Raw genomic sequence first — 14,731 nt, 5'->3', positions numbered from 1 at the left:
GCGCTATGAGCTTTAAAAAGCTTAAAAAAAACATGTATTTCCTTAGTAAATTGCCTGTATTGGTTGTAAATGGTCTATTCCATCTATGATCTAGGTGGTTACATGCTAGCTAAATAAAACATAATACCTTTTTATGCACGTGCTTAAAAGCCTTAAACCACTTGAACCTCGTTAATTGCTGCTCGCAGCTATATTTAGATGTGTAATCGCTATTAAATGACACTTTTCTCTTTTCAAGTGACTGTGATGATCATTTGCCTCGATTCTGTTTCACATTCTGCATAGTTTTCAATCAAACTACTGTGCAATTTAACCATTTCTTTAACAAAAAAATGTCCAGCCCACATAACAATATTATCCATTCCGTTTATGAGAATATTTTGGCAAAAAACTGCATCCTTCATGGCAATCTCTCATTTATATCAATGGGGAGTTCTGCAAAGCTTGTCAGAGTGAGTGACCGTAACCAAGGGGTGGAGCTTAGTAAAGGGTCAATTGTTTTATTATGTTTCCCAAAAATATACCTTGCTTCACCCCATTTTTTCCTCTCAACACACTTGCCTTTTTCATTTTAAAGACAACATACAACCTAAATTGACCCTATTTAATTTATTAATAAACATCTTTGGTCTTATTGTGCACATAATTTTATGTTTTATTTTTATTCTTTCAACAAAATAACTCTGAAAACCACAGAAACTTTGCTTTTCTGCTGATGTAACCAAGGCCATGAGGGTGGGGAAAAAAAAATATTATCCAATGAAACTATAGCCTATAAAAATCTGTGTTACAGTGAGGCACTTACAATGGAAGTGAATGGGGTCAATCTGTAAATGTTAAAATACTCACTGTTTCAAAAGTATAGCCACAAGATATAAACAATATGTGTATAAACATGATTTTAGTGTGAAAAAATCACTTACTAACCTCATCTGTGTAAAGATATAGCCATTTTCATCACTTTATTGTCATGATGATGTAACACTGTAAACCCTGTACTTTACAACTTTACAGCTCAAATAATACATGACTTTAAACAGAAAATTAATGTAAGTGCTTTTATAAAATTTAAGCTTCACATTTCTGCCTTTAAACGCTCCTGAAGAAGCAGGACGTCTAAAGAAGCACAAACTTTGAGATCATTGTTTCGCAGTGCAATTCAGAACCACTTTAATGTGGTGCGACAGAGATTGAAACTGAATGCACAATTCACTCGTCTCTTTTCATGCTGGGTCTCTCTCATGCATTTGGCACAGTTTCAATGTCATGTACCGAGATATACTGAATCACGACATACTGTATGTATTGTATCACAAGTTGGTTGGTGATACCCAGCCCTACTTCAGTCTCACAGAGCTTCATATAACAGGAGAGTGTAAACTGAGAGCAGAAAAACAGAACTGACTCAAAGCAGGTTTAAGGTGGTAAAGAGCAGTACAATACAGTCATATGTGAATCTATTTAGCAAGACACACCAATATAAAAATTTGGCAAACAAAAGATAAGTATTCTTGTGTTACTCAAAATATATTTTAGTATTGTGGTACTACAAAACAGGGCTCCAGACTGAAAAAATGAGCCAAATGGCTGTTTTTAGTCGGCAAATCACAGAATTGCTCGTTTTAGATTTAATTTATACATACATACACACACTGGTGGCCAAAATTTTGGAATGATGTACAGATTTAGCTGTTTCAGAAGGAAATTGGTACTTTAATTCACCAAAGTGGCATTCAGCTGGTCACAAAGTATAGTCAGGACATTATTGATGTAAAAAACAGCACCATCACTATTTGAAAAAAGTCATTTTTGATCAAATCTAGACAGACCCCATTTCCAGCAGCCATCACTCCAACACCTTATCCTTGAGTAATCATGATAAATTGATCATTTGGTACTAGAAAATCACTTGCCATTATATCAAACACAGTTGAAAGCTATTTGGTTCGTTAAATGAAGCTTAACGTTGTCTTTGTGTTTGTTTTTGAGTTGCCACAGTATGCAATAGACTGGCATGTCTTAAGGTCAATATTAGGTAAAAAATGGCAAAAAAGAAACAGCTTTCTCTAGAAACTCATCAGTCAATCATTGTTTTGAGGAATGAAGTCTATATAATGCTTGAAATTCCCAAAAAACTGAAGATTTCATACAAAGGTGTACACTACAGTCTTCAAAGACAAAGGACAACTGGCTCTAACAAGGACAGAAAGCGATGTGGAAGGCCAGATGTTCAACTAAACAAGAGGATAAGTACATCAGAGTCTCTAGTTTGAGAAATAGACGCCTCACATGTCCTCAGCTGACAGCTTCATTGAATTCTACCCGCTCAACACCAGTTTCATGTACAACAGTAAAGAGAAGACTCAGAGGTTCAGACCTTATGGGAAGAATTGCAAAGAAAAAGTCACTTTTGAAACAGAAAAACAAAAAGAAAAGGTTAGAGTGGGCAAAGAAACACAGACATTGGACAACAGATAATTGGAAAAGAGTGTTCTGGATCTTAAACCCATTGAGCTTTTGTGGGATCAGCTAGACTGTAAGGTGCGTGAGAAGTGCCCGACAAGACAGGAAGTGTGGGGTGAAATGTCACCTGAGTATCTGGACAAACTGACAGCTAGAATGTCAAGGATCTGCAATCTGTCATTGCTGCATGTGGATGATTTTTTGATGAGAAGTCTTTGAAGTTAAGTTTTTTTCACATTTTAATCGTAATTTTTCACGTTATTAATGTCCTGACTATTCATTGTGATCAGTTGAATGCCACTTTTGTGAATAAAAGTATGAATTTATTTCTATAAGAGCAAAATTTGTACATTATTCCAAACTTTTGGCCGCCAGTGTAAATATTTAAATTGTTTTTAAATATTGCCTTAGTCTTTTACTGTTACCAGATGGCCCAGACACAGAAACTACAAGAGTGCAAACTGAATGAAATCCCAGATGCAGTTTATTGTGCTACTCCAATCCCAATCAATAATTACCAGAACAAAAAAAAGTGGTTCACAGTATGGAACTTTTAATTATAAAGAAGCCCGAAATACACGTGACTCTTATTTTGAAATGTCTGCGCTCCCAGTTGTGAGCTCACTGACGCTCACTGATATGCTGAGAACGTGAATCTGATTCAAACTGCTAACCTGAGCTCCTGAGTTCAAACCCTCAGTTGTTTTTGGGTGATTCATGAAAAAAACCTGGTTCAAAAGAGTCATTTGGTCACGACTCTCTCGCGCTGGATTTGTTGTTTCGTGCGGTGCAGCGAGCTCATCAGAAACAGAATGGGTGAAAAGTGGCGCGAGACACACTGGCACTCTAAAGATGTATTTAATAACTCACAAGATGATATCTGACGAAACCACACATGAACGCACACAACCCGACTGTCGCCAATGGTGACAAGATTTTTAAACTATTTATTCTAGTTGATAAAAATATTGATTTAAATGTAATCAGATTTCAAACCCTTACAAAAAAGTATTGTGGTTGTTTCAGATGGTAATACCATGCTACATTGATATATAATATGGTTCTGAATCATTAAAGGAATAGTTCACACAAAAATGAAAATTCTCTCATTATTCACTTACCCTGATGCCATCGCAGATGTGTATGACAGTCTTTCTTCAGCAGAACACAAATGAAGATCTTTAGAAGAAGATAGAGCTCTGTCAGATCCTTATAATGCAAGTACACGGGGGTTCGGCCACTTCAAACAGCATCAGAGCCCTGGATGGACGCGTCGATTTAAAGTTAAAAACGTTTTAATTATCGATTTATTTTTTACAGAAACATACCGATTTGCTTCAGAAGACATTCACTGATTGACTGGAGTCGTGTGGATTACTTTTATGCTGCCTAAATGTGACTTTTGGACGGATAAAATTCTGGCACCTGTGTAGTTGCATTATAAGGATCTGACAGAGCTCTGTCTTCTTCTACAGATCTTCATTTGTGTTCTGCTGAAGAAAGACAGTCATAAACATCTGGGATGGCATCAGGGTAAGTGAATAATGAGAGAATTTTCATTTTTGGGTGAACTATTCCTTAAAAATATTCATGTAGCATGTTACATTTCTCAATAAAAGGCTGTTTCTTAAGCTTCGGGCATTTTCATGTCCCAGGGGTTGATTTTTATCCTTTTTATTACATGAAGATCACATTTAAACTGACACTGAAACTTTTAACCAGGCCTTCATAAATTATTTTTTCTACTTTTCAAATGCTTAGATTTTACAGTTTTAGCTTTGTCCCAGACCCAGTCTTTCAATATTAAACTATGAAAATCCATTATAAAAATACAAAATATTACTTGTTTAAAACTATGATAATATAAACAAATAATGAATTAAACAAACATTTATTATGCAAAAATTATTTCTATACATATTTCAGAAATTACATCTGTTATTTCCATCATACCAAACTGTTTTCCCCCCACTAAAGTTTTTTAAGTTAGTGTACTTGTTATCAAAGTGAACAAAAGTGTTGCTGAAGTGCATGCATGAGATAAAATATGCGACAAGTGCTGTTTGAAGAAACCAAAGAAAAATCAAGGGAAATATCACTTGTGAGCAGAATATTTTTATTGGGAATAATTTTCAATCGACCTGTAATTTTGACAAATTACGTAAAAATGTGGAAATATTATTTAATTTTGTGTATTTAGGATACATAAAATGTTCACTATGAAATTAGCATTAGCAAAACAAATAAGTCATTTCAAGTCTGCTATTTTTTTTTCTTTATATATAAAAAAATAATATATATATATATATATATATATATATATATATATATATATATATATATATATATATATATATTTCCATCACCGTTCCAGCACAGAATTCTATTAAACACAACAGAATTTGAGATGTGCTGGAAATCACACTGTGGTGGGAATTATCATGACTTTCAGAGAAGAAATGACATAAATCTCCTGTGATGCATGTACATACACTGACAGACATAGTGAGTTTGAATTTTTGTTTTATTAAGACTTTACTTTCTAGAAATCCACTTTGCTAAACATGCTGGATGTTGAAGAAACATCTAAAATATATTTATTTTCAGAACTGGAACAGGAGAAAATCCACTTAATTTAAAAAGAAGCCCCTGTATTGTTGGTGTAATAATAATAATAATAAAACATTAATATTAGCTATTAGCAATATGGTCATTGTTAAATCCTGCATCTCTATTTAAGATGTACAAACCCTTAATAAGGATTAAGATGACGCTCACAGCAACGCATAACAATTTAATTACAAAAGCCCTGAACAGTTTGGACACAGGACGGACCAAAGACAAAACAACAGCATCTGCTATTGCCTCATTTCCTCAACACTTACATATACAGGGCAGACTGAGGTTCTTATTCACTTACGAATGGAAAAGTTTGCGCATATACGTGTTAATGAAACTCTGACATCACGAGTTGTCCTGCTAATTTAGAGTGTCAGCAGCCGATATTGAAAGAAGATATTAGTCTTTCACACCGGCATACAGTATGATTCCAGATCATGTGTTTTTATGTTATCACATATATGTATTTCATTGAGTTACACTACCAGTTATTTACAATATTTCTTTTTATTATTCAGAACATGTCAAATTTGGGAGCCGTGTGTAGGTGATTATTCAGGGTTAAATCTCTCCTCCCTGCACAGGAGTGCTGTGCTTTACAGGAGCAGATAATTGGCCAGCAGCTTCAAGCAACAGCACGGTCCAGAATGAATGCTTAAGAAGCCCTTGAGGAGCAGGGTGCATCTGTTTAATGTTAATCCACCACTAATTGAGCAGACGTCCAGTCAGCTGAGGCAGGGCGGAGGGGTGCGTTTGTGTGTAAAATACCTGCTGAATTGTACTAACAGCAGGAGACACCATGCCTCCATCAGCAGATCAACATCCTATTAAAATTCCCTCCACAGACACACGTGTCTGCGTCTTCAGTCACTAGGGCACAGGAGTTTATATCAGGGAGATGTTCTTTATCATTCAGTGAGAACATAACATGCTTAAAGCATGCTGAGACCATCACAAAGACTGTACATACTGTTTGGCATCTATACAGAATGGCTTCTGATTTGGTTGATACCAATAGCTTATTTTAATTCAAAATTATTTTAAGACCAATAATCATATATAAATCAATATCTTAACTCTCTTGTCTGAAAAAACCAAACAAACAAATATGTAATCCACTGACAGTCCCAATTTATATATATATATACACCGATCAGTCACAACATTAAAACCACCTGCCTAATATTGTGTAGTTCCCCCTCGTGCCACCAAAACAGCACCAACCTGCATCTCAGAATAGCATTCAAACATGATATTCTTCTCACCACAATTGTACAGAGCGGTTATCTGAGTTACTGTAGACTTTGTCAGTTTGAACCAGTCTGGCCATTCTCTGTTGACCTCTCTAATCAACAAGGTGTTTCTGTCCGCAGAACTGCCACTCACTGGATGTTTTTTGTTTTTGGCACCATTCGGAGTAAATTCTAGAGACTGTTGTGCGTAAAAATCCCAGGAGATCAGCAGTTACAGAAATACTCAAACCAGCCCATCTGGCAACAACAATCATCCATGCGATAATCTAATCAGCCAATCGTGTGGCAGCAGTGCATTAAATCATGCAGATACATGTCGGGAGCTTTAGTTAATTTTCACATCAACCATCAGAATGGGGAAAAAAATGTGATCTTAGTGATTTGGAGCATGGCATGATTGTTGGTGCCAGATGGGTAGAATTCAATGAAGCTGTCAGCTGAGGACATGTGAGGCATCTATTTCTCAAACTAGAGACTCTGATGTACTTATCCTCTTGTTTAGTTGTACATCTGGCCTTCCACATCTCTTTCTGTCCTTGTTAGAGCCAGTTGTTCTTTGTCTTTGAAGACTGTAGTGTACACCTTTGTATGAAATCTTCAGTTTTTTGGCAATTTCAAGTATTGTATATCATTCATTCCTCAAAACAATGATTGACTGGGGGCCTGGGTAGCTCAGCGAGTAAAGAAGCTGACTACCACACCTGGAGTCGTGAGTTCGAATCTAGGGTGTGCTGAGTGACTCCAGGTAGAGTAACATGGGGTAACCTCCTCATGGTCTCTATAATGTGGTTCGCTCTCAGTGGGGTGCGTGGTGAGTTGTGCGTGGATGCCGCGGAGAACAGCGTGAAGCCTAGGTAATGCGCTCAACAAGCCACGTGATAAGATGTGCGGATTGACGGTCTCAGGCGGAGGCAACTGAGATTCGTCCTCTGCCACCCGGATTGAGGCGAGTCACTATGCCACCACGAGGACTTAGAGCACATTGGGAATTGGGCATTCCAAATTGGGGAGAAAAAAAAAGACAAAAAAACAATGATTGACTGACGAGTTTCTAGAAAAAGCTGTTTCTTTTTTTTTTGTTGCCATTTTTGACCTAATATTGACCTTAAGACATGCCAGTCTATTGCATACTGTGGCAACTCAAAAACAAACACAAAGACAACGTTAAGCTTCATTTAACAAACCAAATAGCTTTCAACTGTGTTTGATATAATGGCAAGTGATTTTCTAGTACCAAATGATCAATTTAGCATGATTACTCAAGGATAAGGTGTTGGAGTGATGGCTGCTGGAAATGGGGTCTGTCTAGATTTTATCAAAAATAGTGATGGTGCTGTTTTTTACATCAGTAATGTCCTGACTATACTTTGTGATCAGTTGAATGCCACTTTGGTGAATTAAAGTACCAATTTCCTTCCGAAAAAGCAAAATCTGTACATTATTCCAAACTTTTGGCCGCCAGTGTATATATAATTGTCTTTCATTGATTGAAGAGGTAGGTGAAATAAAAACAAAAGTTTCTAAGCAGTTGTACATCAAAATGTATTTTTTTTTTTTTTTTGCATTCAGAATAAGTCCAGATAGATTTCAGCCTAATAGTTATACTTCATTAAATAGCCAATTTTACATGTATTTTGTGTATTTTCAAGATACAAAATACTGTATTTTATTTTGATACATTTTTTCCACACAGTATTTGGTATTTTATTTTGATTTAAACAACAGATTTTCAAGTATTTGTGCCAATCACTGCGTATAGTCAATTTACACTGCTGACCCCTTATGAATGTGCAGTCTTTGTTTATATCACTGGTGTTTGAGAGAATGGACTATATAATAGGATGCAGATGGTTCAATAACTGGAGAAGAACCTCAGAATTAAATTGCACTTGATCCAGCCCATTTGCTCTTTGCCCATGCAATTTCATAAACCCACATGAAATATGGGAAATATTCATAAACAAAAATTAAACCCACTTGCGCCTAGACTTAGTGCATGCTTGGACGAAAATACCAAAACTTCATGGCCCACTGACTTTGCCCTTATGACTTAAAAGCATAGCGCTGCCCTTAATGCTAGCACTCTTAAAATGGGGCCCACTGCCTGACTGTCATGACTCACATTACAACACGTATACTCAGTTGCAATATATTTGTTTTCTCTGTCTCTAACCGTACAGTGAGTCATTACCGTCATCACTACTGTATAATTACTACCAAAATGACTCTTGAAAATGGCCACCTTAATCTTCATACACATGTAGTACACAATTTTAAAACAAACTAGCATGTTCATCTGAATTACAGCAGGTCTGAAAGTGTAAATTCACGAATGCTTAGAATTAGGGCTGCAACTAATGATTATTTTTGATAATCGACTAATCGGAACGATTATTTGAGTGATTATTGCAACGATTAATCATTAGCTCTTAGCCGATTATTAATACCAGAGACAGAAAAAAAAATCTCTTTAAAATCTGAAATTCCTGAAAAAAAAAAAAAATGTTGGCATGACTAGTGCAGACATTTCCCCCTTTGCTGTAATAACAGCTTCCACTCTTTTGGAAAGGCTTTCCACGATACTGTATGTAGTAACATGGCTGCAGGGATTTGCTCTCATTCAGACACAAGGCTATCAGTGAGGTCAGGAACTGATGTTGGTCGATGAGGCCTGACTTACAGTTGCTGTTCCAGTTCACCCCAAAAGTGATCAGTGGGGTTCAGGTCTGAGCTTTGTGCAGGTCAGTCAATTTCTTCCATGCCAGACACAGTAAATCATTTCTTTATGGACCTCATTTTGTTCACAGGGGCATTGTCATGCTGGAACAGAAAAGGGCTATCCCCAAACAGTTGCCACAAATTTGGAAGCACACAAAGCCCAAGCCATTACATAAAGAAACATTAAGATTTTTCTTTACTGGATTTAATGGAGTAACCAAATTCGTTAATTAGAAGGGGGTGTCCACAAACTTTTGGCCATATAGTGTATATATATTTTTTTTAATAAACAGTGAAACAATTGTTTTAAAATATGATTCATATTTGAAAACATTTTTTGTCCACCAAATCAAAATCTTTGGGTTTAACCAACATGTAGGTAGCCATTTTGTTGTTTATGTTGACCATAAAAACTATAAAACACAGTAAAATATTGTTTTGTTAGTATTTAGTTTGCTGAGATAAACACTGGTACTGAGACTGTTTATACTTCTGCGAGTGTAGTAAAGACAATATATACTTCTATTCAAGATCTATTCTCTAAAAGCAAGTCTAAATATCTTATATGATATCTCAGGTGAATGCATCTTTTTTAAAGGATTTTTAGATATTTATATTTTTTTTCCTTCCCTTTTTCTCCCCAATTTGGAATGCCCAATTCCCAATGTGCTCTAAGTCCTCATGGTCGTGTAGTGACTCGCCTCAATCCGGGTGGCGGAGGACGAATCTCAGTTGCCTCCGTGTCTGAAACCGTCAATCCGCACATCTTATCACGTGGCTTACTGAGCGCGTTACCGTGGAGACATAACGCATGTGGAGGCTTCATGCTATTCTCCGCGGCATCCACGCACAGCTCACCACGTGCCCCACCGTGAGCGAGAACCACATTATAGCGACCACGAGGAGGTTACCCCATGTGACTCTACCCTCCCTAGCAACCGGGCCAATTTGGTTGCTTAGGAGACCTGGCTGGAGTCACTCAGCACGCCCTGGATTCGAACTCGCAAATCCAGGGGTGGTAGTACCTGAACCCAGGCATGATCACTGATCACAGATTTAAGACGAGGAACGGTCGATCCATCCCGAATTTAGACAATACCAAAAGTGTCTTTACATGTCAAAATATTGTTTTGTTTTTTCCATATCATTGAACATAACCCGATCATTAGCCTAATTCCATCGGCATTATTTTAAATTGTTGGTCTATGTACTCATGTGTCAGACAGACACTTTTGGAGCGTCTCACTTTGGTTGCATCATGTCTCACTAGTTTTCAGCATCTAGAGTCATAAGAGCTGTGTTTTAAGGACATTGTGTCAAGTTAAACATAGTTTGAAATTTTGAAAAACACATATCAAAAGCCCTGCATTATGTTGTGACTGGTCCAGCTGTCTATGAGCGCAAGAGCGTGTCATTTGTGTAAGGTTGTGCAGACAGCTCTCATTGGTTGGATGAAACGTGTTGCCTGTACAGCTGGAGTTGTGCTGATTGCCCCCTACTGACACAGATTCACTAAAATATCAAGGTGGTACATCAAGCTTAAAGTGCTTCGATAGTAGGTACATTCCTTTTTACAGAATAATGATAGGGAAACTTGTGAATAAGCCCTTTCTCTACTTCCAATTTCACATGATTAATATCAAATAACTGCAAAAATTTAAGTTTATTATGACCAAAAACCTTCATAATTAATACAGTATTCATGTGTAAAGAAGTATAAACCTGCAGACTGAGAAAGGACAGGGCAATGAGTTTAAATGTTTTGCCCCAGAGGGGGTGATTTTTGCCCCATCTCTAAACAGAGATGGACCAGAGGCTGTGTCTTGTGTCTTCTCCATATACACATGATTATCATGATACAGATGAATAATTCAAAAGCATTATCTTGCTCCTTAATTACAGCCTCTATCTCCCTGACTAATCGAGCAGTGCTAGGGTGGCTGGGGGGGATCTGTACTGCTTGCAGTTGCTGCGTGCTACTGTATTTATATTGCATCTCACCTCTAGAGATTACTTGAAAAGAAGCCTAGATCATCTTGCAATTAAGAGGCACATTTGTAATTCAGTGAAGATGGGTGACCTAAATACTATTATGGCTGATCTTAAAATATTTACTATGCAGAAAAATATCCACAAACTATTTGAACTAAATGACTGTCATAGAACAGCACAGGAATTGAGTCGGCAAAACTCAACCAGTGGACAACCTCAAGGGAAGGTTTATTAGGAAAGATCTTTCCTCTTTACTTGCTCTTCCTGGCTTTAGACTCTTTTTATAAACTAAAGTATACTGCTTAAGAGCAGTCAATCCTGATCTGCAATTGGATGGCAAATGTTACTAGCTAATAACTGTTTCCTATGAGACACAGCTTTCATCCTCCAGGGGGCACTTGATGGCTCAGAAAACCAAATCTTCCACTGACCCATATTCAAATGTTTTGTCGTCTTACTGGAGACATTTGTACATTGCAGAGTGTAATATATACGTATATAATTATATAATTGAATCATATATTAAATTATTGTTATTTGATTCACTTAATATGATTCATTAATCAGCATATCATGTAATTAATTTGATTAAAAAAAAAAAAAAAATCAATTGACAGCCATAATACACCGATCAGCCACAACATTAAAACCACCTGCCTAATATCGTGTAGGTCCCCCTCGTACCGCCAAAACAGCTCTGACCGATCAAGGCATGGACTCCACAAGACCTCTGAAGGTGTCCTGTGTTATCTGGCACCAAGACTTTAGTAGTAGATCCTTTAAGTCCTGTAAGTTGTGAGGTGAGGCCTCCATGGATCGGACTTGTTCGTCCAGCACATCCCATAGATGCTCAATCGGATAGAGATCTGGGGAATTCGAAGGCCAACTCAACACCATCAGCTCTTTGTCATGTTCCTCAAACCATTCCTGAACAATTTTTGCAGTGTGGCAGGGTGCATTATCCTGCTGAATGAGGCCACTGCCATCAGGGAATACCGTTGCCATGAAGGGGTGTACGTGGTCTGCAACTATCTTTAAGTAGGTGGTATGTGTCAAAGTAACATCCACATGAATGCCAGGACCCAAGGTTTCCCAGCAGAACATTGCCCAGAGCATCACACTGCCTCCATCAGCCTACCTTCTTCCCATGTTGCATCCTGCTGCCATCTCTTCCCCAGGTAAACGACGCACACACACCCGGCAGTCCACATGATCTAAAAGAAAACGGGATTCATCAGACCAGGCCACCTTCTTCCATTGCTCCATGGTCCAGTTCTGTTGCTCACGTGCCCATTGTAGGCACTTTCGGTGGTGGACAGCATGGGCACTCTGACCGGTCTGCGGCTACATAGCAAGCTGCAATGCACTGTGTGTTCTGGCACCTTTCTATCATGGCCAGCATTAAGTTTTTCAGCAATTTTTGCTACAGTAGCTCTTCTGTGGGATCGGACCAGATGTGCTATCCTTCTCTCCCCACGCATATCTACGAGCCTTGGGTGCCCATGACCCTGTCACTGGTTCACCGGTTGTCCTTTCTTGGACCACTTTTGGTAGGTACTAACCACTGCATACCTGGAACAGCCAACAAGACCTGCCGTTTTGGAGATGCTCTGACCCAGTCGTCTAGCCATCACAATTTGTTGCTCAAATCCTTACGCTGGCCCATTTTTCCTGCTTCCAACACATGAAATTCAAGAACTGACTGTTCACTTGCTGCCTAATATATCCCACCCCTTAACAGGTGCCATTGTAACGAGATTATAAATGTTATTCACTTCACCTGTCATTGGTTTTAATGTTGAGGCTGATCGGTATATATATATATATATATACACACACACACACACACACACACTGGCAGCCACAAGTTTGGGATAATGTACAGATTTTGCTGTTTCGGAAGGAAATTGGTACTTTAATTCACCAAAGTGGCATTCAGCTGGTCACAAAGTATAGTCAGGACATTACTGATGTAAAAAACAGCACCATCACTATTTGAAAAAAGTCATTTTTGATAAAATCTAGACAGGCCTCATTTCCAGCAGCCATCACTCCAACACCTTATCCTTGAGTAATCATGATAAATTGATCATTTGGTACTAGAAAACCACTTACCATTATATCAAACACAGTTGAAAGCTATTTGGTTTGTTAAATGAAGCTTAACATTGTCTTTGTGTTTGTTTTTGAGTTGCCACAGTATGCAATAGACTGGCATGTCTTAAGGTCAATATTAGGTCAAAAATGGCAAAAAAGAAACAGCTTTCTCTAGAAACTCGTCAGTCAATCATTGTTTTGAGGAATGAAGGCTATACAATGCTTGAAATTGCCCAAAAACTGAAGATTTCATACAAAGGTGTACACTACAGTCTTTTTTTCAAATTGTAATAGTAATTTTTCACGTTATTAATGTCCTGACTATACATTGTGATCAGTTGAATGCCACTTTGTGAATAAAAGTACCAATTTCTTTCAATAAGAGCAAAATTATATATATATATATATAGAGAGAGAGAGAGAGAGAGAGAGAGAGAGAAATTCTGATTATTAAAATGTTATATTATTGTGGCAGATGTGTAAAGCATTGATAAGACAACACAAAAAAAGTGGCTTTAGAAGGCAATATATTGTTTATTTCCATATTACTGAACATAAGCCTATCATTGGCCTACACTCCACAGTAATCCATTTTGCATTTGAATTCATCAATCTGTTCGAAATAGATTTATTATAAGGGCTTTTCTAAGGACGATGTACACATGGGTCAGATGGATGCTTTTGGAGCGTCTCACTTCGGTTGTGTTGAGTCATAAACACAGTGTTTTATGTTGCTATATCAAGTTAAACGTAGTTTGAAACGTAAAAAACACAACTTGAGATCCCTGCATCTTGAATTGCGCTCCGTCCAGCTATGTTTGAATGCAAAAACACTTTCTCCTCTTGTGCTGCCGCTAGTATCTGCTGCATGTTGTCTATACACGTTTTTCACAGGAGAGGGCTTCTGGTGTAAGTAAATAATATATCACAAATAACAAATATTATTATATGAAAACTGTTAAAATATATTGTCTACTCACTTTCCTGCAAAAATAAAGCACGCAGCTTTGAAATATGTATTCTATATACAGCCAAGAGGTCAGCGTGTGACGTTTCGATCTTCTATTGGTCACGCGTCTTCTCGTCATATGGATTTGCAGTTCAGAGTTTGCCAAACTTGAACGTTCAATACACAGCATAGTTCGAAATTTCTTCGCATGAGGTTACGTTTTCCGGTCTCTTGCATTCTGATGCATTTGTGACCGCCCTTTAATTCTGACTTCGCAGCAACACAGTAGAAAAAGAAACCGTAACTGGCCAGCCCGGATCGGTATAGAATGGCAAGATTCAGCAACAGTTAAAGTTCAGCCCAATGGTGAAAAAGCACCTTCATTAACCATGCACATGCAGGGGGAGGGGCTCAAGCCCTTTGATGAGGTGGCAAAGAGTTTGGCTGGTCCAACAGAGAACATACTTCATTGCAGTAAAAAGTGTGTCAACCAGCCCTTATCTACTAGAGGTCAACCGATATATCGGTTTTACCAATTAATCGGTGCCGATAGTTGCTTTATGGAACTATTGGTTAAATTCGGCGCTGTTAGTTTTTTATTTTATTTATTATTTGTTCATGTTCCTCTGTGGCCAAAACC

General features: G+C 37.7%; 1 protein-coding gene across 4 annotated transcripts in view; it reads right to left on the bottom strand.

The window, feature by feature from the left end:
• Positions 1-14,731, bottom strand: part of LOC127448350 (N-chimaerin) — a 106,308-nt gene that overhangs the window by 76,059 nt on the left and 15,518 nt on the right. The window lies entirely within an intron of this gene.

This window comes from Myxocyprinus asiaticus, chromosome 11, assembly GCF_019703515.2.
Source record: "Myxocyprinus asiaticus isolate MX2 ecotype Aquarium Trade chromosome 11, UBuf_Myxa_2, whole genome shotgun sequence".
Lineage (NCBI taxonomy): Eukaryota > Metazoa > Chordata > Actinopteri > Cypriniformes > Catostomidae > Myxocyprinus > Myxocyprinus asiaticus.
The sequence above is the reverse complement of the archived record's forward strand: the minus strand, read 5'-3'. Positions and strand labels throughout refer to the sequence as shown.